The 25,352-nt window shown below is 53.3% G+C and overlaps 2 long non-coding RNA genes across 2 annotated transcripts; both read right to left on the minus strand.

The window, feature by feature from the left end:
• Nucleotides 1–824: 824 nt before the first annotated feature.
• LOC138690040 (uncharacterized) lies at nucleotides 825–14,321 on the minus strand. The gene is made up of 3 exons (XR_011328801.1): nucleotides 13,608–14,321; nucleotides 13,440–13,458; nucleotides 825–1,131 (listed from the first exon to the last, which is right to left on the minus strand). It is a non-coding gene; the product is annotated as an uncharacterized lncRNA (long non-coding RNA).
• Nucleotides 14,322–14,941: 620 nt separating this feature from the next.
• Nucleotides 14,942–19,819, minus strand: LOC138690002 (uncharacterized). The gene is made up of 3 exons (XR_011328776.1): nucleotides 18,453–19,819; nucleotides 16,842–18,221; nucleotides 14,942–15,637 (listed from the first exon to the last, which is right to left on the minus strand). It is a non-coding gene; the product is annotated as an uncharacterized lncRNA (long non-coding RNA).
• Nucleotides 19,820–25,352: the final 5,533 nt, after the last annotated feature.

The raw sequence follows: 25,352 nt of genomic DNA on the forward strand, positions 1-25,352 counted from the left end.
TGCCCTCCACCTGTTTTTTATATTGCATCAGGCTCAAGAGCCACAGCGGCCGTTGCTTCCCCGCAGCCTCAGTGCTAATGAGTTGTGCAGGTGGTCGTCATTGCACTGGTGGGTTGCAGAGGTCTCCTTGCAATCAAGGCACCCAGTGTGAACCGTGACACACGTGTGTGATTGCTGACCTCTCGTGCAAACGAAGGATGTGCTCATCTCCCGGAGATCTCTCCCAGGGCATATGGGGCTCGGTATCAAACTCTGGACAGATTCTCCCATTCATTCCTGGCCAGACGTCGTGGCAAGACATCGGCAGGGACACGTGCTAGGTGGAAAGGCAAGGGGTCACCTGGGTATCCTCGCGATGGAGGTCCAGGCGTGGTGGTTCCCTCACCAAGGGCAAGACGAGCTCCCACTAAAGCCTGTACGCTCACAGGGAGGAGAAACCTCTGCCGTTTGTGGCAGCCTGCGGACAAGCTCCTGGGCTAGCAAATCCCGCTCTGTCCCAGGGCAGAGGTGAAAAGGGAGCTGGGAAGTGGAAGAAGGGGCCTTTCTAAAATATCTTTCTTCAACCCTCCCCTCACCCAGCCCCCTGTGACTGGGGCTGTCAGCAGCAGCTCTCTCTGAAGTCCCCTCTTTCATAATCGGCTTCTTTTGATCACACGCTGCAACAGCTGAGGTTCTGTTTAAACGCAAGTGAGGAAAAAAGCAGGTCGTTAAATATGTAGGAAACGTCATTCCTTACCTGCCAGGCACCCCGGGAGGGCAGGGAGATGGAGGGATGGGGCAGGAGGGAGCGAGAAGCGGGGAGGGAGAAGGGGCAGCTCGGAAAGGATATGGGTTGCACACCATTTTGATGCACCAGTTCCGCGGGCTGGTGGTCTGCTTCAAGCAGAAGAAGACAACCGGGGCCAAGTCGGGGTAGGGGACATCAGGGTCCGGCGGGGAGGTGATTTCCTCATCCTCACCCAGCTCCGGGGAGGACGGCGGCTGCTCCGGCGGCGTCGGCTGCTCCGAGACCCCCAAATCCACGGGCTCCAGTGGGCAGACGGCGGAGGCGTGAGGGGGCTGTGGGCCTGCAGGCCGGGTGGAGGGAGGCTGAGGGACGGACTCTGCCATGCCAGCCGCAAGCGAGAACCCCTGGAGAGGAGGGGAGAAAGAGAAATGAAACCCACGTGAGGCATCAGCAGCGAGAGCGCAGCACGCCCGTGCTCTCCCGGCAAGCTCGGAGCAGGGGAGGGCTGCGGGACTGACGGCTCTAGCAAATGATAAACCACAGTCGCGCTTTGTGCCGAAGCAATTTTAAGCAAAACTCTTTTCTGCCAGTCCCTCTCTCCACCAAGACTCCTCCAGCTAGTCCTCTCCATCGCTATCTACATCAACCCTGTAGGTCCTGAGATGCCCCGGCACGGTGCTCCACCATCTCAAGTGATGGTGCCGACTCTTTTGGCAACGGCCTGAGCACCTTAATGGAGCACCGTGCTTTGGAACACAGCCACCCTGCCCTTGCAGTCTTTCACGCGGTCCTGCCAACCCCAGGTCCAGCTCCACTGCCCCAAGCGCGCCCTCTCCCATCCAGGGACGCGCTGGGCTGGCCATGTGCCACACCAGACCGACGCCAGCAAATGCATATGTCAAACCCGTACACAACAGTCACTCGTTCAAACAGGGAGCTGTAACGCAAGCTAGAAGCGGGATTAAATATTAAGCGCCCTTTACTAGACCTTGTGGAGCTCTCCTGCGCCGGGGCAGTGGAATCACCGTGAAGACAGGTTGCAAAAGTTATTCCGCTAAGCAGAATGGTCAGGGAGCGCGGGTGGGTGAAGGAAGAATAGGTCTTACGCTCGGTAGCACCCAAGTACTGCAAAGCACCGTGCTTTTGCTAAAGAACATCGCTTTGCTGGCTGGGTGCACTGAACGGTGGCCTTGTTCTGGGAAAACGCAAAGGCAAACATCCATTAAGTAGCACATTGAAAGTGGCTTGTCAACTGAGGAGAACAAAATAAACTCCAAGGCCTGGCTTTGGAGGGGCGTTACAGTGATGCTCTTAGGAAAGAGAGCTTGCCCAAGGACTGCCTGATGGTGGCCTGATGGGCACTTTCTTCCCTTCACCCTGCTGGCATGCTCAAGCATCTGGAGTGCCCGTGCTACAAGTACAGGTTTAAAAGCAATACAAGAGCCCTCAGACAGACCACAATACAGAAAGGGACTATCAGCAGCAGGAAAAGATGTCTGTCCATGGCAGAGACCTTGTCTCCTCGCGTCCTGGCCATACGTTATCCTCCCAAGGACTTTCCTTAGTTCCCTTCACTTTAGGATCATGCATCTCTGCTGACACTGCTCTGCCTTGGCATGCTGCACCCTTGATGTTTCGGCCCGAGACCCTTTTGATGCCCACACTTCTGGATCCATGATCACCAGTGCTCTCCACAGCACTCATCTGCCAGGTCCGGCCAACCTTTCCACCTTGGGCTGCAGTCCCCCATCATCCCCGGTTAAGACCCTGTGAGCTCTGCCTAGCCACCCTGCTCTCTCAGCTCCCTGCTTCCAACATGCACTTTGATCCAAAGCTTTGCTTGTTCTTCGAGCCTTGGTATTTGTCAGAACAAAGAGCAGCAAGCACAGAGGTTTAGAAAGCAGACATAGTGTCCCTTAGGGGATAGCACAGAGACTCCTTGAATTCATTACCCCAAAGGCCTCCAGCTATTGGAAGGAAACACGTATTGTGTCTCCTGACTGGCTTTGGGATGCTGTTCATAATTTTTTAACCCCTGTGACAGAAGTGGCAGCACATCCTTCCCACCACCCAGCACCTCTGTTTTCACTCTCACCAGGTTTTTAACTCTGAGCACCTATGCAACTCCTTGTACCACCTTTTCCGTTCCCTATTCCCACCAGCTTCCCATTGCCTGCTCTGAGCTGGCTTCCTTGCAGGCTATTAACATGCGATGGCTGAGCCCAGCTTCTTTCCCATTAACAACACGAAGGAGAAAGGTTAGCAGGGACAGCCAGGAGGAATGACTTATTACGGTGCTCAGAGCATCCACACTGATGAGGGCATGACGATTCCAAACTGCAACGTACAAAGCTTCATAATTAACAATACAACTGAGCAAGGGAATGGGAGAAACAACCTCATCAGCGTTTCCCTGCTTTCCCTCCAAGCAAACATTCAGGGCCTCTTCTGCATCTCGCCACTGCCAGATGCAGCTGGGACTTTGGGATGCAGCTCTGCACATGTCACACACGTGCACAAATTGGGTAGTGGCTGCATCACAGGCAGTTTATCGCTCCAATTTGTGCAGCCCAGAATGGCTCATTAGAGGTCATACCGACACAGAGCTAGGTGAATCCCTTTGGAAGTCCTAAAGCTAAATACAGTCCTTGAATGACAGCTGCCCCACTGGAGATGAGAGTAATACCTCTTTCCTTCCTGACATTAAATCCCACTCTGCCACCCAAGCCAGGTCCAAGGCTGTGATCATGGCATATTTCCTACTTTAAGCAGGATTAATATGCTGTGTCAAAAGAGGAAGAGGGGAAACCCAAGCAGTGGGGCACTTCTGAGCTCTTTATGCAGAGTCAGTCCTGCTGCCTCAGCTTCAAAGGGGAAGGGAGTGGTTTTCCTGCCAAAGACAGATCCAGGGTGCTTACCACTACCAGCTCAGATGTGGAGGTTGGAATCGGGTATTTCCACTGTTTTGGCCAGGACAGGCTGCAACTCATGCAATGCTGATATTGTCTCTGGGATTGCAATTACTGGCCTTCCCATGCCGTAGCATTGCTGTGTAACTTGGTTGGAGTGAGCCTATTTAAATCAAAATGACCAAGAGGAATGAGTTTGGCACGCACACACATCTGCATACGCAGAAAAACATGCCTCAACGGCGAGGGTTCCTACCCAGATGAAAGACAGTAATAGTAAGACCAGACAGGATTATAAGGCTCCAGAACTCGACCTCCCCTTTGTGTAAGCACTGCTCACTGCGACAAGGGCAATACGAGAGGACAATCAGGTGGTTATGGGGTGGCTAGATGCACGTTCTTCCCACTCAACCGTTTGCTCAGGCAAGCCTATCCCCAGGTGGCGGTGGCAGGCCAGACCCATCAGTGCAGACCAAATCCTCCCCACCTCTGACTGTTATTTTCCGGCCAAACACCCCCCAAATGCCCAAAAACATTCCCCCGCAAAAGTCGCAAACAGCCAGAGGAGCGATGCTACGCCCGCTGCACTTCCCTCCAGGGGAAGGGAAGGTATTTGCGGGCTGGCAGCTCCTCCTGCTTCTCTCCCTGCACAGCCTGCACCGAAGCCTTCCCCGGAGCCAAGTATCGAGTCAGCACTCTTCCTCCCACTCTCCGTCCCCAAGGGCCATTTAAAACCACCACCATCCCGAGCCGAGCCCCTGCTGGTCCCGCATCTGGCACGCATGCCTGCCCCGGACACGTGTGCTGGCGGGGAGCTCCTTGACTTGGCAGGCATGGGAGATGCCGCCAGCCTCTGGCTCAGCCCTTCCCTGCTTCAGAGAAAGCACCTGATCCTGCCGGACTCCGCTGGGGAAGAAGGGAGAAGGATGCTCTGAAACAGCAAGGGAAGTGGTGGACTTAATGAGCAGGGGAGATTGCTTGGGAGAAAAAAGAGGAGATGTCACGGTTCAGGGGAAGTGCTTCAGATTGGGGGTGTCTGTCCCCAAGGGCCGATGTCACCTCCTGGCACGTGCTGCTCAGAGGGGTCTCTGATGAGACACGCTCCCCTCCAGGGCTGCAACTGGCACCCCGGGGCTGATAATGCCACGACCTGCCAGGCACGCCACAGTCGACCAAAGTGCCACGAGCGACCCAGCCCAAGGTGTCCTGCGGGCATCACGCCCCAGCTGAAGCGGTCTGCTGGCTCCTCGCCACCCCTCCTCGGCAGGGGTTTGGGCAGAGGGGGGCCGTCAGGGACTACGGGTGAGGGAGGGCTGGTGGGACCTTTGCAGTGCTCATCCAGGCCTTTCCTGAAAACCTCTAGCATGCGGACAGGATAGAGGAGACTATTCCATCTTGCCGGTGGAAGAGCCTTCTGCAGCCAGACGGGAGAGGGAAACACCAGAGAGAGGTCCCCAGAGCATCATCCCAGTGCTGGAGGCAATCCGCCCAGAGCCCAGCGGGATGTCTCCACTCCCACACACGGAGCATCCACAGAGTTCACCTTCCCCACCACCACCCTTAGCCCCGTATCCCTCGCCAGCCCACGCTGCCCTGGGACCATCCCTTCCTCCCTGCAGGCTGCTCGCACGGGCAACACCGGGGCTCGCAGCCGAGATGGAAGTGCGGGGTATATTTCCTTTAAGAGCAGCCTTACATGTATACAGACCCTTCCATCCTGAGGGGACATGAGTCCTTTACAGACCATCCATCTCCATCTCCATCTCCATCTCTTGCGGCTGGCTTCACACAAACCCAGACTTATTTAAGGATGTCTCTGACTGTGCGGCATATTTATGAATGCGTGTGGGTGACCCCACTCGGTAGCTGCGTGTGCGCGTGTGCCTCCCAGGGTGGTCTGTTGTACATGGTTGTGAGTCCGCGTTTGTTTGTTGCTATAAATGGCAAGCACCGGTTGTGTGTTATCTTTGATGCATGCGTCTGGCTGTGGGGATGTGTTAGTCATACAGGTTTCACATTTGGAGCATTCGCAGTGGTACAATATAATTAGTGGTGCACGGCTCCCTCTCTGTTTATGTTCATCTGGCATCGGCGTGTTTCTCTGCCTGTTCGTGTGAGGCAGCGCCTGCTCTCTTCTGCCTGTATGTGCGTGGAGGTGTATCAGTATCAGTAAGGAAAAGGGTCACTTATTAGCAGCTAATTTGAAAGAGGAGCTTTTACATCTCCATCATCTCAGCACCTCCTCATGCAACGGGACATGGCAGAACCCAGCAGAAAGTGTTTCAAACGGTGCCCGAATCCATCGCTCACAGGTGCCAGCGTGCCCGCGTGCCCCTGAAACGTGCCGTCCGTGGCCTGCAGCAGGGCTGGGGTCTCCCGGCTGCCCTGCCTGGTCTAATGCCCACGACCTGTGTCACCTTTCAGCTGCACACTGGGCGATTGCTGTGCCTTATCTCCGCACATGTTATTAACCTCTGCCAGATTTGCTCAGGAGCTTGACAGCCTCCCCCTTCCCACCCTGGTGATTTTGGATCCCTCCTCCTGTTCGGGACAGGGAGCAGAAGAAATTCCCTCATCCCACTGAGCAGGGGAAGGAGCAGTGTGGTCAGCACAGGACGAAACAAAGATAAGCAAACTATCTGTCCTGAAGCCTCAGCAATACCCTGCCTTCAACCTGTACCGCAGGCAGCACCCCACAGCTGTAGGAAGAGCAAGCCCAGATCTCCCGGACTCTTCCACCCGTACCATCACAGCCGATGTCCATCACATCGCTTCCCCCTCGTGTGCCTGGGATAGCCCCGTCCTGGCCATGCCTCCGGTCCCCATCCCTGGCACAGCAAAGCAGGGATCTGCTTACACTGCTGAGAAGCCTTTGGCTAAGCCTGAAGGAGATGTTGTGGAGATCAGTGAAGACGTTGCTGGAGGGATGGGGAAAAGGTAAATGATGAGAGAAGAAAAGGCCCAGGAGCAACACGGGCACTTTGGGTTGAGGAGGTACAGAGGCGAAGGAGGTTTCCCAGTAGAAAATCATTACCTGGCCTTAACTATGTGGGGCGTTTGAGACCCAGAGGTCAGTGCTGCTGAAGACCTCAGCCTCATCCCATTGCTCCCCAGAGAATACACATGCTTGCTTTCAACAAAACATTTTCCTTTTTGGTGTCCCAAATAAACAGGCACCCAAAAACCTCCTTTTGGGGGTGACTCCCCGCTCTCACAGACCCATCTATGGGGAGGTTCTGCCCCAGAGCCAGTGTTTTCCCTTTCCAATCTGCCCCCTTCACTCCCCGCAACCCCCGTGGGTCTGCACCGCTCACAGCGATGTCTCCTCCTCGGGCACGCAGGCACCTTTCACGTGAGCGGATTCCCGTCACGTCCTCTCGCTTAAACCACCGCTTAGCCAAGCTACACGTCTTTAGCACTTAATCCTTGCTCATAAATTAATCTCCCTAGCCCCATGGTCGTTCCGTGCAGATCCGCGCTGAAAGCTGCCTCTCTCGCCTACCAATGCTCTGCCGATAATGATGTGCCAAGCGCCGCTTTCCCGCAGGGCTGGCGCCTGGGCCGGCCGCAGAGGCGGGCTGCCATCGTGATGTCTCTGTTGCTGGTCCCGTCACGCTGCAAGCCCATGTCTGATATGCCATCTACCGTCACACCTCGGTCTCGTGGCGTGTGCCGTCCCCTCCCCGCCCCTCACCAGGTCCTCAGACCACGTGTTTCGGATTACATTGCCCCCAGATGCATTAGCTTGCATTTTTCCTACGATGAATCCTCATTACGTTATTTTCTGCCCATCTTTCTGACCTCGCTAGTTCCCTTTGTGTTGTTTTTCTGCATCCCCACTGGCAGGCAAAAACCTGTTTTATCATCATCCAAGAAAGTCATTAGCATGCTGTTTACTCCCTCCTCCAGATCAGCAATGAAGATGTCAACTAAGATGGGTCTGATGAGGATGATGAAGAGGAAGACGGTGGTCTCGTAGGCTCCCAGCAACGACAGCTTTGGGGCTGCCCTCACACCCTCAGCCCTTGAGCCAGAATATGAAGTGCTCGCAGGAGAGGCAAAATATGCAAATACCTCGATTGTGCCTCCTGGAGAAGCCCATGCTGGGGGAACGGAGCTGCAGCTCCTGCCCACCACCAGGGCAGACGGTGCCCAGTGCTGCACCTGCATTGAGAGTGGATGGAAAAAGGCAGCCCGGGGCTGTGGCCAGGCTGGTCGCTCCCACCCGGGCTAAGCTGGCAGCGAGAAGCTCTGCCCTTTCACACCAGCCTTCCCGGACCAACCTCTCTGCTCCTTTTGTCCCGGTCCCGGTGCCCAGCCTGACAGTGTCCCTTCAGGACCTGTTGCAGTGAGCGGGTGTAGGAAAGCAGCAGCGTACAAGGAGGTGGGAGACGCCAGGAGACCCCCTGCTCCCCGTCACAGCACAGCGCTGGATGCAACCTCCCACCCCTGCACAAACACCCCCACCCCACCTCCAGACTTTGTCCCAACCCACATCACTGCTTACATCTGGAGAGGAGGCTCCCCGGGGTGGAAAGGGAGGTGGGGAGAAGCAAAGGAGGAAGGAGCACATCTAAAAGGAACACAGTGCTAAGGGATTTGGGGAGCATCATTATATCTTACACCTGTCCCGTCCCTATAAATTACTGTCATCGTCCCCCATCCCCTGCCTCCAAAGGAGATAATCTGCATAAACACAGATGCACATTTGGAGCAAACTAACTCTGGCAAAAACAAAAACAGGAAGGGAGCTGAAGCTATGTGGAGTGCGATGATGCCCCAGGCTCTGCCTCTAGAAAGGAGAGGGGATATGGGAGAGAAATGTAGCTGTGAAGCTGGGAATCATCTAGAAGCAGAGAGGAGACAACGCTGGTAGCTCTTCTGCAAAGGCCTATGGGCTGTTCAATCTCAGGTCAGTAGATAGACCGGGACCTTGTGATGGCTCCCTGCATCCCACATGATTTGACTACTGACAGTGCTACTCATTTATATAAGCCTGGAAAGTCCCCTTCTCTCCCTGCTGCCACCAGGAGGAAAAAAAAAAAGAAAAAAAAAACCAAAAAAAAACCCCAAAGCAAATCAAAGCTGGATGGTTGCTTGAACAGAAATCACTGAAAAGCAGCAAAGACACCAATGCAAGCATATCTGACCACAGACCTGAAATGGACCCCTGTGGTCCAAGTCCAATCCCTCCCCATAGCAGACAACCTTGCAAGGAAACTCGGTCCAAAAGAGTCCATGAAGAGTTACGCTACCCCCCACCTCCCACTACCCCCACTGGCAAACTTAGAGTAGCTCAAAAAGCAAAATAGGAAAAAAAAAAATGCCCAAGGAAGACAAGCAATTGAGGGCATCACCACTGCCGAAAGTCTTCGCTCTGGGAGGAGATGAGAGATGATGCTGGGCACACTGCACAGATGCACACGCTGCACATACACACACTGCAGCAGCAGGAACAGGATCCCATCCATCCCAGCCAGCCTGACCTGTAGGAAAATCCATTCCTAACCTCCGTCCTGGAAAGCGACTTAATCGAGCCTGCCAGCGAGACACACTGACCCAGCACCTGAGAATGTTTAATACCACTAACCCCATCTGTGCTCTCTATACAGCGCTGTTTTTCTAGCCACGGCCAAACTCTGACACTTCAGAGAAAGGAAACAAAAACCTCCCCACCCGCCCCCCACAACGATCACACCACACAAATACTTTCAGCAGCCACATCACAGCAGCAAAAGCCCCAGCACTCGCCACTTCACCAGCTACCGACAGCGCAGGTCAGCAGCTCCTCTCCATCCCGTTCAACCACACAGCCATAACGCCGAGCTCCAGTGGTTTCGCATGGCAATGCCCCTTGCTAGCCCTCCCCGGGACACCCCCGTGGAGCTTTACATGGAGGCGCGATGGAGCGGGATGCGGTGCCTGCGCCGCAGGTGATGGCTATGTCAGAAGCAGAGACCAGCTGCCTTTTTTTTTTTTTTTTTTTTTTTAATACACACACATGCACTTGATAAGAAGGGAACAACCTTTCCATTCGGAGGCAGCCCTCCGATCCTGCCTCGGTCACACGGAGACCGGGCTGCTGTACTGCGCTCTGCGGGTGCTGGGAAACACAAACTACTGCAGAAAACACCAACAAGCAGCATTTCACACCAAGAGCCCGCAGCACCTCCACTCACCCACAGGCTGCAAGGATTGGCATGGACCTGCAGAGGCCCTGATGGCTGAGCCTGGCTTAGCCAAGAGCCCACCTCCCTCCTGCCCCACCACAGCAGCACACACCGCCGGCCCGAGGCGAGCGACGAGGCATTTTCTGAGATCTCCTCAGTGCAATTAGTCCCCGATACGCTGGGCTGATTGCTCTTCAGGGCACACCGCAGTGCTTCAAACACGGTGGCCTGACGAGTACCGGGAAAGCGAGGAGTTTATTACCAAGTTAGTGGGTAGATTTATGCAGCCTGAGTTATGATTAGAGGGCTTAAATAAATTTTGTATCAGTATAAGACATTTTTCAAAACACTACGTGATTTCTAAGAGCTTCAAGGTATGCGTCTCAGACACAGATGAATAAACTAAATAAGCTGACTATATTAGGTCATGATAAACAACTGTGCACCTCTGCATAACTGGGAAGAAACCTTTACTTTCCAGTAACGAGTCGGGGTTTTGTAGACCTTGAACACTCTTAAAATCAGCCCTACGTTACCCCATCTTACAGATTTTAAAAAATACAGCTAAAGAAACAGTACTGCCTGATCTTGCAGATCCACCTGCACCACTTGATTTCTGAGCCCATCCACGGACCCAGCAGTTTTAGCAAGGCTCTGTGCAAGTGCAGGTGTTCACCTGCTTGCTTGAATTTGCAGGATTAGGACTTTGATTTAATAGAAGATGAAATTTATTTTAAATCTGTGGCTGGCTCTTTTAAAGAATCCTAACACTGTGTGTGCATGTCATGAGTTTCCAGCTGTAGATACTTGTTCTCTTTGAGAAAAATGAATAAAAATTGGTTTCAACATTTTTTTTTTTCCCCTCAGGAAAAAAAGCTGAGCAAGCATATGGCTTCTTTGCAGCAGAGCCGGGAATTGCAGGCTTTTCCCAAAATCAAAGGCGGCCAGGGCTCAGCTTAAGCCACCCTGGTCTGGGCTATCCTGGCGGTGTACCGACAGGGCTGTAACACTAAGCAGGGCTGTAGGCTGGGACCACGTCGTACCGCGTGTGGACACCTGGGTTCTCCCAAACCAGATCAGGCGGCAGGAACGCGGCCAGGCGTGAAGTGGGTTGGTGGAAGGAGGCAAGCAAGCAAACCTGGGACCAGAGGAGAAGCCAGAGCTGCAGCCAGGGACACCGGAGCATTATGGGCACTTCAAGGATGCCCAGGGCTGGACTGGCGAGGAAGGTGCTGCTTTTGGTGGGGACAGGGGTGGGAATACAGGAAAGCTCACCCAGCACTGCGGGTGCACTCTGATAGACCCCAAGCTGCCCAACTGGTCTCCTCATATCCCAACCAAGGCCACTGTGCCTGCCCAGAAACACCCGCAGGCAAGCGGTGAGCTCCTCGGGAATCAGCATCCCCCTCCTGTGAGGCTTCCCCTCACTCCCTTGATGTCTGTGGCTGCGCTGGACCTGCTCCAGCCAGGTCCACTGCCTGAAAACGCTCCTGAGGCAGCAACGAGGGGAGATTTTGTAAGAGAAAACATGAGGCGGGTTAGCATAACCCCCCCCCCCCTTTACGATAGGCGCTGTCAGATTGATCCAGGCTTCACAAGGCAAACCCCTCACACGTGGCAGATCAAAGCTCCCTCCTTGCCCCCCCACCTCTCCTCTGAGATATTCACCACCAGATCTCCTGGCAAGGCACGTGTGCATCTGCTGGTGCACCGAGGTGGCCAGTGCTTAGACACATGCTTTCCAGTGAGATCTGCAGGAAAACTGCTTTTCCCCACCTTCCTGCTACAGCCAGGACCAAGGCTTTCCCGGAGAGGTACTGCACCCTCTCCCAGCCAGCCCGGTGCAAACGCCCTGCCAGTGGGCAGGGGATCCAGCGCCATGCCAGGATTCAACCCCTGCCTTCTTCCCACTGCCCTGGGGAGAGGATCGTGGCACTAGACCTTCACCGACACTGCTGCCGTTCCGAGGAAGCTCACGTTCGACGCCAGTGCCATGAAACTATTACGTTATTTAATGGCGAGAGGAATAAACACTCCCAGTCCAGCAGCATCATTCCTTGCTCCTGCCTGAGGCTGCGCTCCTGCCCGCACCCGAGGGATGGGGCAGCGCTGGCTGGGGGAGAGATGCTCAGAAGGTGTCCTTAAAATAGAAAGGGGAAGGGGGGGGCAGAAGCAGGGCTCTTGAATTCCCTTCCCAGTGCTTTGAATTCAAAGTTTCTTTGCAGGTAGGGTGTTGAGAAGGTAATGAGCTTGCGGATTTCCTTCCGCCGATAGAGAAGTTTACACGTTGGAGAGAAAACATTGAGGGGTGAGGGGGGGCGGAGGGTCAGCAGACCCCATCCTTCTTCTGAGATAATAAATCCTCAATCACCAGCCCAAATTTAGGACCAAGAGCTCTGCAACAGCACACAGAAACAACTGAGAATTAACACAGCAGTCTTCTAAGTGACAGAGATACAGAACCACTAGCAACCCCCAGATCAATGAAAAAAACACTTCCTATTAGCAGAAAGAAAATGCAGAGCAAGTTCTGCTTATGGATGTTTACCATTTTTCTTTGTAATAATTTGTAGGGAAATGATGCATGTTGGTTTTTTCTTTCTGTTGGGTTTTTTTTTTTTTAAAGCCCCTGGTACTTTTTATACAGCTGCTGTTACCAAGAAGCAAAAGGTATCCATCAAGAGTGTTACGAAAACCAGTATTGGCAGAAAATATGCCAGATAATTGCCAGTCAACAATTTCTAACATTATTTCTGGTTCTCTTCTTTTTTAATTCTTCTATTTCTCTCCCCCTGACTCCAGCCAACAGCTTCCACTGATGTACAGAAGATGATGCATTTGCTATATTAAAGTACGTCCTATTCCCTGTCCCTTTTCAGACACTTTGGATGTTGCACATGCAATTGAAATGCAACAATAATCATAAACAAAACAAGAAAAGACAATTTATGAAACCTAAATCCAAGATTCAACTCTTGCTTTGCAAAGAAAAAAACCACCCCAACCCCAAGCAGCCCCTAACAGCGAGACGGTTTTAAGAAAAGTTATATATATACAAGTCTCAGACAGTTACCTCTCCAGGGAGGAGATTTTGTAACCCTTCCTCTTTCCCACCATCCTTCTCCATCATAACAGTACAAACTAACCAGGGCTAAATTTGAAATTCCTTGGATTATTCACACTCCTTCTATCATTTATAGTCATGTATAAAGAGCTGCTGAATATGTGTGAGAAACACATTCCCTGCTGCAATCGCTCATGGACGTGAACTGCTGGACACACAGTCGTTCCCCTTCCACCACCACCCCTGCCCAAAACACACACCAAAATCAATTATTGCTACTTGTTGGGTAAACAGAGGCAGCCTCACATACATGGGCACCACACACGGACATACATGTACAGCTGGACATGCACAGAGAAATAACTTTCCTCTCTGGGAAGACAGAATTATTAACATTACAGACATGTCTACCCTCAGCCTTTACTTCTGCCAGAGAGGAAACAGGTACGAAACAAAACAGGAATGGTGCAGGTACACGGGTGGGCACAAGTTTTCTATTAAAAGGACAGCAAAAACAAGTGAAACCAGACAGACATAAGGTTAGCCAGGTGTGCATGCGACTCACCTACCTTTGCATGGAAAAGAAACCTCCAAGGGAGAAGTGTCCAAGTCAGAGAAGCAAAATAAAATAATAATGAAGATGCTTTGAAAAAATTCCCCCACCAAGAAAAAAAAAAAAAAGCCCCCCCCACCTCCCCCCTTTGCACACAGGCACACTCACACACAGACACACACACCTCAGCGCCCGGGGGGGGCGAAAAAATAGGAGAAAAAAGATCAGGATCAGCTGAGTGACGGGGAGCAAAGAACCTGCAGGCGAGAAGCGGGGAGTTGTGTTAGATCCGTGGCTGCAAGGACTGAGCGTGTGCAGGAAGGAGATGGTTTAAAAGGGGAATACATGGTAAGAAATTGTGGCTGCTCAGGCTGGAGTGTGAAGCTCTGGAGTCAGAGCGAAAGAAAAGAGGAAAAAAAAAGGACCTCTTCCTTCGCGGGAGGGTTTGGGGGGCTTTGTCTGTGCGTGTGTGTGTTTTTTTCCAGGCGGGTGGTGTTCAGAAGTGACAGAAGCTTCCTTCCAAAAAGACCAGAGGGTCAAAATAATAGTGGGGCGCTGGGAGGTGATGGAGGGGGGGGTGGGGGCAAGTTCAGCTATTCCATGGTGGGAAAGCGAGGAGGAAGGGCTGGTGTGTGGTTTCTGTCTGTCTGTCTCTCTCTCTCTGTGTCTTATGGTATGTTCACCAACGGCTTATGGAGCGAAGTGCACAGCGAGAGAGAGAGAATAACTGTACAGGCAGAGAGGGAGAGTGAAACGCCGTCCTTACAGTGACACCAAATGTCTTTAGGGGAAACCTACAATTAGAGGCGCATAAGGCAGGAATTCTAGCAACACCAGAGGAAAGGAAGAAATCTCCTTGCACACCGTCGCACACCCGCATCCATGGTGGGGTCTTGGGACAGCCGATTTTCCCTGCCTTCAGCCCGCTCATCCTTCCTTTTCTGATGGACACCGGCTTTGGAGCGCTTGCCTTGCCCCGAACTTGTGAGCGTGTGTCCCTCCACAGGCCACAGACCAAGCAGGTTAGAGAATTACCCCTTGGGAAGAGTTAAAAAAACCCCTAACAACCCCCCCAAAAGTCCCTCCCTCAAAACCAGTCCCTCCTCTCCCCCCATCCTACTCCCAAATCTGTTACGGGAACTCAGGGCGTGGGAACAACTCGCTGCAAATTAGTTTCCTGCTGCATTTTGTGAAGCCAGGGAAAACGAGAGGGATGGATAACACGCAGGGATCCCACCGTCTGGGGGGCTAGAACAGAATATGGCTGCCCGAGCCCCCTCCAACGGAGGGCCAGCCCAGCCGTCTCCCCCACCGGTCCCATCCCGTGGCCGAGCAGACTGGCCCCACGCTGGCACAGGCTCCTCATCCTCAGAGCATCAACTTTCAATTTTCTGGCTGAGGATCCCCAAGTCGGCTCTGGGAAAGAGACACTACGTGAAGCCATCACAGTCCTCAAGGCTTTTCATGGGTTTTGCCTGTTCAGACCAATAAAACCCCAGATGTTATGAGACAGAGATATTCTTGTTTCTGCCATGGGCATATATTGTAAATAAGCAGCTAAAAAACACCCAGCTCCCAGCTGGGCTATGGTACAACATGTGCCTCCTCTGCTTCCTCGCAGGGTTACACAAAGCCTTCTCCAGCCCTTCCCCACCAAGACAACGTCTGTGCCGGCTGTCGCAGACTTTGAGTGCACAACTAGAATAGCTGGGTCAGGGTAATTAACACAGCTGACCTAAAAATGGCTGGGAAACCAAGCACTTTAATTGTACTGCGCAACAGGCCCTCAGTCATTAACTCTCCGCAGGAAGGCAATGGAGCAAGCCCACCTTCTGGTAAAGCCAAAGCATCTCTGGTTTTACCTCCAGGTAGCTCACGTGCGTTCACCATCTAGGGTGAAAAACACCCAGTACAAATCCTTTCCTCTGCCGTCCATCTCTGCATGGCTTGGCTTTGCTGTGCCAGGGGCGTTGGAGAGAAGCCAAGGTGCCCCTGGCCATTTCCACCCCATAAGCCAAGCTCCCTGGAGCCCAAGGAAGGTGGTTGGCACCGCCACTGTCTCTCGTGAGACCCTTAAAAGTCTTTGGAGCAAAGATGACGGCCGCTGTCCGCTTTTAGCATAACACTTTTGTGTTTTATAAAGTGTCTAATCTTGTTTCCTCTCCTGAAAGGCAAACTCAGCCCTCAGAGGATCCTCAGGGTGCACCAGGAGTGCTAAAAAAAAAAAAAAGAAAAGGGAGCAGAGTTATAAATGACGGGAATGTTGTGAGCATCAAAAGTTACCTGATTAGCAACCCTCGTGAAAAACAGCCCTTCCTCAGGCAAGTCCAGCCTTTCTTTTTTTGTAGCTTCTGACCGGGGCTGCAGTTGCATGGTGAACCCATGCATCCTCCATGAGCCAGAAAGAGATTTTATTCCAGGATAATAAATATTTGTGGTGGCCGGACCTCTCCCCATCAGTGCTCAGAGCCTGTTTGTACTGAAGCCGTGCAACCACCTTCGGTACCAAAGAAGGTTGTGGTTACCCTGAGTTCTGCACGAGCTGGAGGGCTCCCATGTAGGAGCAGGGAGACAGCAAGTGCCCATCCACATCAAGAAGCCCCTCGAAGTGCAGGATGAACATGATTTTGTCCAACTTCAGCTTCTTGGCGCGATGGGGATATGGCACTGGGCACATCCCCAGACCCACAGCAGAGTTTGGGGTGATACCAGAGCCACGTAATTATCCCAAAAGTCGGCTGAGGCAGATGCCCAGGCAGATCTCTAGACAATCGCCCTGAACCCTCGGGTGCCAGGCTGCTGGCAACCCGCTGAGACACCTCCTGCCTCAGCCAATTCTTGGCAGCCCCGTAAGAGATGTTACTCTTCCCTAAGCACACCGCAAGCACCACACACAGCAAATATGCAAGCAACCATAGGCACTCGCACTCCCATATACACGTATGCCTTTCCCATCCCTACATACACCGGAGGGGCGGGCTGGCTGACCTTCTAGTCCCCTCGTGCAAGCAAGTCCACCCTGGGCTGCCGAGGTGAATCCCCTTGGATTCCTCCTCACCAGCCACAAGACACTCGCCACTCCCTCTCCCTATAAAAAGCATCTGTTATTCCTTCCTGAGAAGAAGGGCTTCAATTCTGTCCCCGAAATGATGAATCTGAGCATTATATGATTTCAGATGCCTGCAATTCACCAACAAGCCCCTTCAGGGGGAACAGGGAAAAAATGCAATTGAATTTATTCATGCATGAATATCAAATGAGAAAAAGGGAATGAGGAGGAGGGCAGGAGGAAGAGGGAGGGGGTGAGACAGGAGGGAGAAACAGGGCAGCAAGGAGAGGCGAAACAAACAAAATGGTAAAGGAAGATGAAGGGTACACACAGAGGGGCACAGGAGGACAGATGCACATAAATACACACCCAGGAAAATCCGTGGGTCATCGCTAATGTCCACATCCCAGGATCACGTCTGTTTGCCTTCCAGCATACCTACACCATGGGGATTACAAGACATTTGAACTCTCACTCAGACAAACCCTCCAAATTGATAAAAGCATGCAACAGGCTTGGAAGGAGGGGAGAGGGAAGGAGGCTGGGTGGGGAAAAGCAGCCATGCCGTTCATCCCTTCACAGATTCGGAACTGGCAAAAAGAGCAAGCCTAGGGCAGCTCACGCTCCTGCTGAGATACAGGTCCAGACCTGAGCCCCCTTCTCCCCACAGCCCTCCCCAGACCACACACACTGGGGAGGATTTCCATGGGCTTGCTGGTACATACACCATGGGCATCCCCCACAGTGGCAATCCCAGTGTTACCACCAAGCCTTGGGCTGGGAAGCCGCTGCCCTCCCTTCTCCTCTCCACCAGCCCCAAGAAAAGGGTCTGAAGACAGACGGCTCCTCGCCTGGCAGCTCAGAGCAGTCACAGGGCTCTGTCTTTAACCCCTGAGGCTCTTTCAAAGAGTTTTGTCACCTGCCCCAAGTAATACGCATGGGCTCTGCTGGGAGCAACCTGGGGCTGGGTGACACCAGAGCTGAGCATGGCACAAGCTGGTCCTACAGATCCATCCGGAGCATTTCCAAAGGTCCCTCCCTGTTCCCTCTGTGATTTTTGAGAGGAACAGGAAAGTCCATGCTGTCCTTGTCACCACCTGAGCCAGCAGCACTGGCTGAGGGGGTTTAATGGGGAAAGTACGTGAATCATTGCAACTGCTTCGGAGAGGGGACGGGGCGAGAGGGAACAAGCAGGAAAGGGGGAGCCATCCCAAAGCGGAGAGGCTCCGGGGTTAGCTCTGGGAGATGCAGCCCTCTCCTCTGCGGGTCTGCAGGTGGCTGTGGGCTGAGCCCACTAGGCAGCAGCCCACACTGGATTTAAAGGCATCCTCTAGCCAAGTCTCACCGGCATCATCCTGCCTCCTGCCAGGCTGACCCAGCCCCAATCTCTCTTGCCAGCCCCGACGGCAGATCCTGCTCTCCTGCCCAGCACACAGGAGCCAAACACTGACCGTCACCGCAAATCCTGCTGCCGTTGCCCCCAGGAATGGCTGCGCAGTCCAGCCCACCCTCCGGCTCGCCTGCACAGCGCACAGACCCTTTAGAGCTGGGTCCACTGTGTGCCCGGATTAGACACAGCCATATGTAAGCTGAGCTCATCCCCAGGCACGCAGCGAGGAAGAGGAGCAGCCAGACACAAAGCAGGCTTTTTCCCAGTGCTCCCAGGTAGGGCATCAGGTCCGGCATCTGTTGCCGTTGTGGGTTTATGTTTGCTGCTTCCAGGAGACGGTGCTCAGCTTTTCCCACACCCTTCAAAGTAGAAAGAGAAAAATAAATTGAGAGAGTGTAAGCTCTGACGTGAACCTAACTTTAGATCCAAGGGCTGATGACTCACTCCACTGGGGGAGAAGTGGCTGAGCTGGCTGTAGGTTTCTGTTTATATACCTCACTGAGCTAAATATATAGACTGAGAAGTTCTTCTGTTCTAGCCCAACAACTTCAATCTGCATTTTATCCCTCTCAATCTTAATGTTCCCTTACCTTCTAAATCGCTCTCTTTTCCCCCAGCGTTGCCTTCTTAATCCCCTTTACGCTTGCTTTGTTGTAGGAAATTGAAGAAACACATGTCTCCCCACCTTCCACTCTCCTCGGTGTTTATGGTTAGACTGACAGGGGATTTCTGGGAAATGATTCAGTGTTGTGGCTCTTAAGCACAGCTCCTCACACCGATCTGCCGATGCATTTCAGACCCGGCCCGGTGCTCCCAGCCACGGTGCCGGCAATCAGATCCTGTGCCGCCTCCTGATCCCGATGGTCACACAGCTTTCGGGATGGATGTCGGCTCCCTCCCAGGGGTCCCTCGTCCCATTGCTCCAGCGCAGAGCTCTGCTCCGGTGCCCACCCACGCATCCCAGGGCTGGCAGCGTGCATCCCTGCCTTCTCCAGCTCAGCATCCCGGGGCACGATGACACTCTGCCAACAACACCTCAGACCCCAGCTGTGGCACTTGGGCATCAGGGGCTCCCTGAGGAAGGGCTGACAGCCACCACCAGCTATTCTCCACTTCTGTGACCAGAACAAGGACTTTGTCATCGGCGAAAGGCATCTGGATGAGACCTCCACAATTCTTTTCACCTGTGATCTGCCAGAGCAGGGGACTCGCACGGCCAGCACCCCACAGCACGCTCGCTCACACCTGTGCCCGTACCTTGCACGTTTATGGCACAATGGTGCCACAGTCGCTCTCCCCTTCGACAACTCTCACGTTCCAGATGTGGGCTGCAACCTGTCCATCAGCTGCACGGGGGGTCCGAGGGCCCCCCGAGGGGGGTCCTACACATCCCCTCCCCCTCTCTGCTGGGTGCTGCCATCCCTCCCCACCACCTGATAAATACAGCATCACCTTACACGTTGGAAAAGAAGCCCCTCAAGAGGTGCAATGTCGGAGAAGGGCTGAGACAGGGAGTGCAGCAGCACACGATGCTGCAGGGAAGCAACATCCACATGAACAAACCTGCCTGGGCTTCTCTTTTACAGGGCCAGAGTGGTGTAGCAGAGCTGAAACAGATAGTTGAGCACACAAGGACCATTTCTGGTTGCAGCAAAAGCCACTGTGGATCTATAACATCTGCAAGCTGTGATACCCCCTCACCTCACCCCTCCTCATCTGGAACAGGTCAAGACAAGTAGAGAAGGGAATGGTAGAAGAGAAGAGCTTAGAAACAGGCAAGACGGAAAATATAAATTAATCCCTCCAGCAGAGGAGAGAAACAAAGAGAGTGCAAGCGAAATAGGAATCTCTGCCCTCTGCTTGGGCAGCTTCAAGCTATGGTGGCAGACAGGTTTCTAGATGGGAGACTAAGACCATTTACAAAAAGGTGGTTTTTATGAAAAACAACAGTGGAGAGGAAAAGGGGGATGTGCATTTGAGGAAGAGGTCTCCAAGGGATGGAATTCAATCTAACCCAACATCCCAGTCTAGGAAAGGAAGATCACCAATGCAGTTTGCTAAGCAGCTGCTGGGAAGAGGAACATTGTCTTCAAAAGCCCTGGATGAATCTTCTCTAGATGTAGGTCTGTGGGATCCAACAGTGAAACCTGGATCTGAGCTTCCCCAAGGCATCCCTTGGGTTGGGACCCAGACTGAGGTACGCCTGTCTCTAAGGGACTGTCTCATACAGTGCCTATTTGTCATCTTGCTCAAAACCTTCTCATCTCCACTCACAGTATCAAAGAGCTGGTTTCTCAGCTGGTGGGCAAGCACCAAAGCTAAGCCATCTCGAGCTGCTTCACCCCACTGATCATCCAAAGGACAACACGGAGAGCCTGCGTACAGCCACCTGATAATAGACGCATAGAATGGTTTGAGTTGGAAGGGCACTTAAAGATCATCTAGTTCCAAGCCCCCTGCCATGGGCAGGGACACCTTCCACTACACCAGGTTGCTCAAAGCCCCATCCAACCTGGCCTTGAACACTGCCAGGGATGGGGCATCCACAACCTCTCTGGACAACCTGTTCCAGTGCCTCACCACCCTCACAGGGAAGAACTTCTTCCTTACATCTAATCTAAATCTACCTTCTTTCAGTTTAAAGCCATTAGCCCTTGTCCTATCACTACATGCCCTTGTAAAAAGTAAAAAGTCACTCTCTGGCTTTCTTGTAGGGCCCCTTTATGTACTGGAAGGCTGCTATAAGGTCTCCCTGGAGCCTTCTCTTCTCCAGGCTGAACAACCCCAACTCTCTCAGCCTGTCCTCATAGGGGAGATGCTCCAGCCCTCTGATCATCTTTGTGGCCCTCCTCTGGGCTCACCAACAGGTCCATGTCCTTCTTATGTTGGGGGCCCCAGAGCTGAACGCAGTACTGCAGGTGGGGTCTCAAGAGAGCCAGAAGGACCAGCGCTTCATTTGGAGAGAGCGTAAGCAAGCTAACCTCACGTGTGTAAGTGCAAAATGCCTGTTGCAGAAGGACGGGCTCTGTCTATGCTGAGGTCAACAGCCCCCATGAGATCCACCACCCTCTCGGCACAGCTGTGCTCCCTGGCTCTGTGGGGCAGACCCTGCCTGTCCTCCCACCGCCGGAGGGAGCCCGGAACAGAGGCAGAACAGGCAGGACACATCCTCTGATCAGCAGCTACTCCAGGGAGCAGGGAAGAGGGCAGCAAGGGCTAAAGAGCACCCCAGGCTGGACTGGGGTCTCCTCTCAGCCATGTTCATTGCTCCTCAAAAAAGAGAAGAGAGCAAACTTGCATCTTAAATAACAGATAGTCCTTCTCATCACCCATCCATCACTTTGGCCTTAACTCTTTGAGGCTCTGTGCCATGTTCTGCACAGCTGCTTTACCCCAGCTGGCCCTGACCCATGGTCTCTCCTGGCTTGGGACCCAGGGGAGCCTCCAAGGAAAACCAGACAAGTGTCTGTAGTCAGCTGAGTGGTGGAGAGCAGCAATGGGCCGAAGGGCAAGAGGATGGCTGGGGCTAGTGAGAAAAATGGAGAGAGATTTACAAAAACAAAACAACAACAAAGGCAATCCTGTGGTGCCACCTCGTGATGGGTTTGGACAACATAGCCTGGGCCAAGAAGTCCTGGATCCAAGGGTGGCTGCCTTCCAGGGGGCGAGAGCAGAAGTGGAAAAGGACTGAGATGGGAGTCCATACGCAGTAAGATCTACAAAAAGGTGAGACCCATTCACATTTGCTGTGGCTCAGGAAAGACACAACTTTGACTCAGACAGTGCTTTTGCTGAGAGCAGCACGAGCCCGGGGAAGGGGAAGGCAGTAGATAACTCCCAGCAGAAACAGTAGAGGATGCCTAAAATGCTGATGGATCCAACCTTTTCCCATCATACTGTGTCCTCTGGCAGAGAAGCTTGTGGACTAAAGGCACAAAACAATCTAGGAATCAAAAGGAGAATGTGCTTTTTCTTGTGGGACTCACCACTGCAGTAGAAGGGTGGCTGAGATGATGCCTTTTCCTGAATTAAAAGCATAAACTGGCACAACATGAAAGGTTTGAGATTCACCTGCCCTCTAACATAACTGAAAATTGATTTCATCCAATGATCCTTTTTCTGGGCTCCAGAGCAAGATGAAACAAGATCAAATCCCCAGGATATAAGCTGAGAGGAACCTTTTCCGTTGGGGTGATTATCTCCCCAACGTTATCTCTTTTCAGCTCTGAAGCATGGTGCATACTGATATTCCCCTCATCAGGGGCAATATGCCCTTGCATGTACTTGATGCTACCTACCAGTGAGGAATTTTCTAGGTCTGGAGGCAGCTGATGTATTTTCTCTTCTGTTGTTGAGGTACAAAACAAGGCATCTCCTCCAGTATTTTTCAGCTGTAGAGATGTTATGTAAGCACTTGATGAAGGGAACAGATCTAATTACCTCTCATCTTAGAGACAAGGAAACTGAGGCCCAGAGAAAGAAGACGATCCATCCAAGATCACCCCGCAGAGGGGGTGCAAAGCCAGTTCTGCCCAGCCCCAGCTCCACATCTACACAGTGGGTCATCCTGTACCAGCACCCAGCTGGGAGATCCCCTGGATACCAAATGTCACCAACTAGAAACCAAATCTGACACATCAAGGTGCGCACTGCCATGGGGAGGGTGAGGAAGGTGTTTCTCACCAAACCTCCCATCGCACAGCTGTATTTTTCACTGGGATGGGCAGTTTAATTTTCCACGGAGGCCAAGTGTGGGCAGAAAGGAAGATCCTGGATTAGATCAACTGATCCAATGTGGCATCCCCTGTGCTTCTAACTCTTCCCAAGTCCCACAGTCCTCTTGGGTATATTTTCCAAATAAGAAACAAAATAGAAGAGACAGGAAGATATAAAAATTGGAGACTAAATTTGAGCTACAGCAGCGCCTGAGGGGGAATTAAAGAAAAAAGAAACACACACAAAAAAAAAAAAAGAATCAGAGAACAATTTATCAGATGCAAGGTTAGGAAGGGACAGGGGTTATGGTTAATAATAAGCCAGTTTGCTGTTCTGCTCCCAGGCTACAGACCCGTCTCCCGCTCCCCTCCCCCAGCTCCTCCATCGCTCCCATCCTGCCTCCCGCCCTCCCTGTCGCTCACTCTTTCTGCTCTGTCACTTCGCGTCAGGCTGGGAATTTGATGCGAGGCGCCTGCCTCTTCCCACGGCTTCGCAGCACCGACCCGGCTGTCAGCACGGGCACACCGGCTTACCAGGTGCACCCACCCCCCGCCAGCCCCCCCAGCCGGAGGGTGGGAAGGGGATGCTTGGAGCACACCAAACCTGCAGGGCAAGAGTTCTCCATCTGCTGACGATGGAGCAAGGAGAACAGTCTGTCCGAGCGCCCCGGAGCTGAAGGGGATGCGTGGAGCCACCACAAACCAGTTTGTCCTGCTGATAACAGCCACGCCATTGCTGGTACCCAGGTAGCACCTGCACGGCGCTGCAGGGTGCCTTCTGCATCCCCAGGGGCTGCTCCGGAGGCCTGGGCAAGGAGAGCAGGCGTTATCCCCGGCGTGCAGCACAAGCAGGCTCTGTGCCACCCCATCCTACCCCCTCTCTTGTACAGGCTTTGAGGGGAAAAGCCTTCTCCTTTTCCCACTCTGCATGCAACCCACTGGGACACACAGGCAGACCCAGCAATGGGCAGAGCAGGCAGGTGCTAGTGGGTTGGACAGGGAGGAAAGGACTCCGGCATTTACAACCAGGAGATGAAGAGGAGGAAGAAACCCAGGCGAAACAGCTCCCCGCAACAATACACCAAGGAGAGACCCACGAAATGCTCTGCCGGTGTGAGGGCAGAAAAGACACGTGGCTTCTTGTCACCGTCAGTACCCCAGAGCCACCATTTCAAAGAGGAGCTGCTTTGATGTCAACTGGGGAGCTGGGCTCAGGCAACTGCCCCGGGTTGGCCACAAGCATTTCAGAAGTGCTCCCTCACATCTGCACATCAGGCCAGCGCGACGCCATCCTCCCCAGCAAAAAGGCTGCCGCACAAAACTCCTGGGAGAAGGCTGCTTGTCGAAGACGTGTGGCTACCAAGCGGGCTGGCTGCCAAGCAAACTGGGGCACCCCGAGCCCAACGCAGAGCGGTCAGGAGCCGGCGCTGAGCTGGGATAGAGCCATCGTTAGCTGGCGAGCTGCTGCGGCACAGCAGGCACCGCCGTCGTCTCCGGCTCCCTCCCAGTTTCCCTGCTGGCACCAGCCCCGGTGACCCTCCGCATCCCGCTCCGTCGGCCACCGCCGGAGTGTGAAAAGTAGCCAGGCAGAAAGCCCAGAAAGCCCAGCCGCTGTGAAAGGCAGCGGGGCCAGGACGCCGGTCTGTGCTTACAGATGCCCTCCAGCGCTCGCACATCTGCCCACACGCGTGCACGCGCGTTAACACCCGAAACAAGGACAGCTTCTGCCTGCACATCTGCATCTTCACAGGCACGTACATCACCGCTGGCAGGACGTCTCTCAGGCAAATGTGGCCGGAGACAGGCAGGACCATCTACTCGAGGAGAAGCACCGGGCAGGGATGAGGCTGCCTGTATTTTCCTCCCAGCTCGGGCGCAGGCAGGCTGGGCAGCCCTGTCTGAGCCGCCTTCCCCCTCCACGCAGAGGGTAATACCCCCATATCTTTTTGCTGAAGTGTGTTGGAGCCCAAGGCTGAAGAGCAGCCTGGAGGAGCTGAGTGCTTATTACATGTCTTCAGCACGCACTTAGTGTTTCTGCACGCGTCATCGCGTACGAGTTGAACTTTCGGCAGAGAGGGAAACGAGGGAGGGATGGCACAGGAGGGAAGGGAGAGAGGATGGGAGCCATGTCAAGAGCAGGAGAGGGGAAGAGGTGCGGGACAGTGGCTCCCGAAACGCGGGTGCCAGCAAAGGCTCTCACAGCCGCTGCAGTGAGATCGCGAAGAAGCAAAGCAGCAGAAGGAAAAACAAGCAGGGAAGGAAACATTTTTAAAGAGAAGAGGGCGAATGGGAGCTACAGCAGCCAGGAGGAGAAGAGACCAAGGCTGAGGAGAAGACTTCAGCCAGGGCAGAGCTGAGGCAGGGATACACCAAGGCAACTTCTCAGCTGTTGCAAAAGGCAGAGTCTGCAGCCGTAAGTACTGGCGTACTGCGTTCAGCTCTGGGGCCCCCAACATAAGAAGGACATGGACCTGTTGGTGAGCCCAGAGGAGGGCCACAAAGATGATCAGAGGGCTGGAGCATCTCCCCTATGAGGACAGGCTGAGAGAGTTGGGGTTGTTCAGCCTGGAGAAGAGAAGGCTCCAGGGAGACCTTATAGCAGCCTTCCAGTACATAAAGGGGCCCTACAAGAAAGCCAGAGAGTGACTTTTTACTTTTTACAAGGGCATGTAGTGATAGGACAAGGGCTAATGGCTTTAAACTGAAAGAAGGTAGATTTAGATTAGATGTAAGGAAGAAGTTCTTCACTGTGAGGGTGGTGAGGCACTGGAACAG

Source organism: Haliaeetus albicilla, chromosome 19, assembly GCF_947461875.1.
Source record: "Haliaeetus albicilla chromosome 19, bHalAlb1.1, whole genome shotgun sequence".
Lineage (NCBI taxonomy): Eukaryota > Metazoa > Chordata > Aves > Accipitriformes > Accipitridae > Haliaeetus > Haliaeetus albicilla.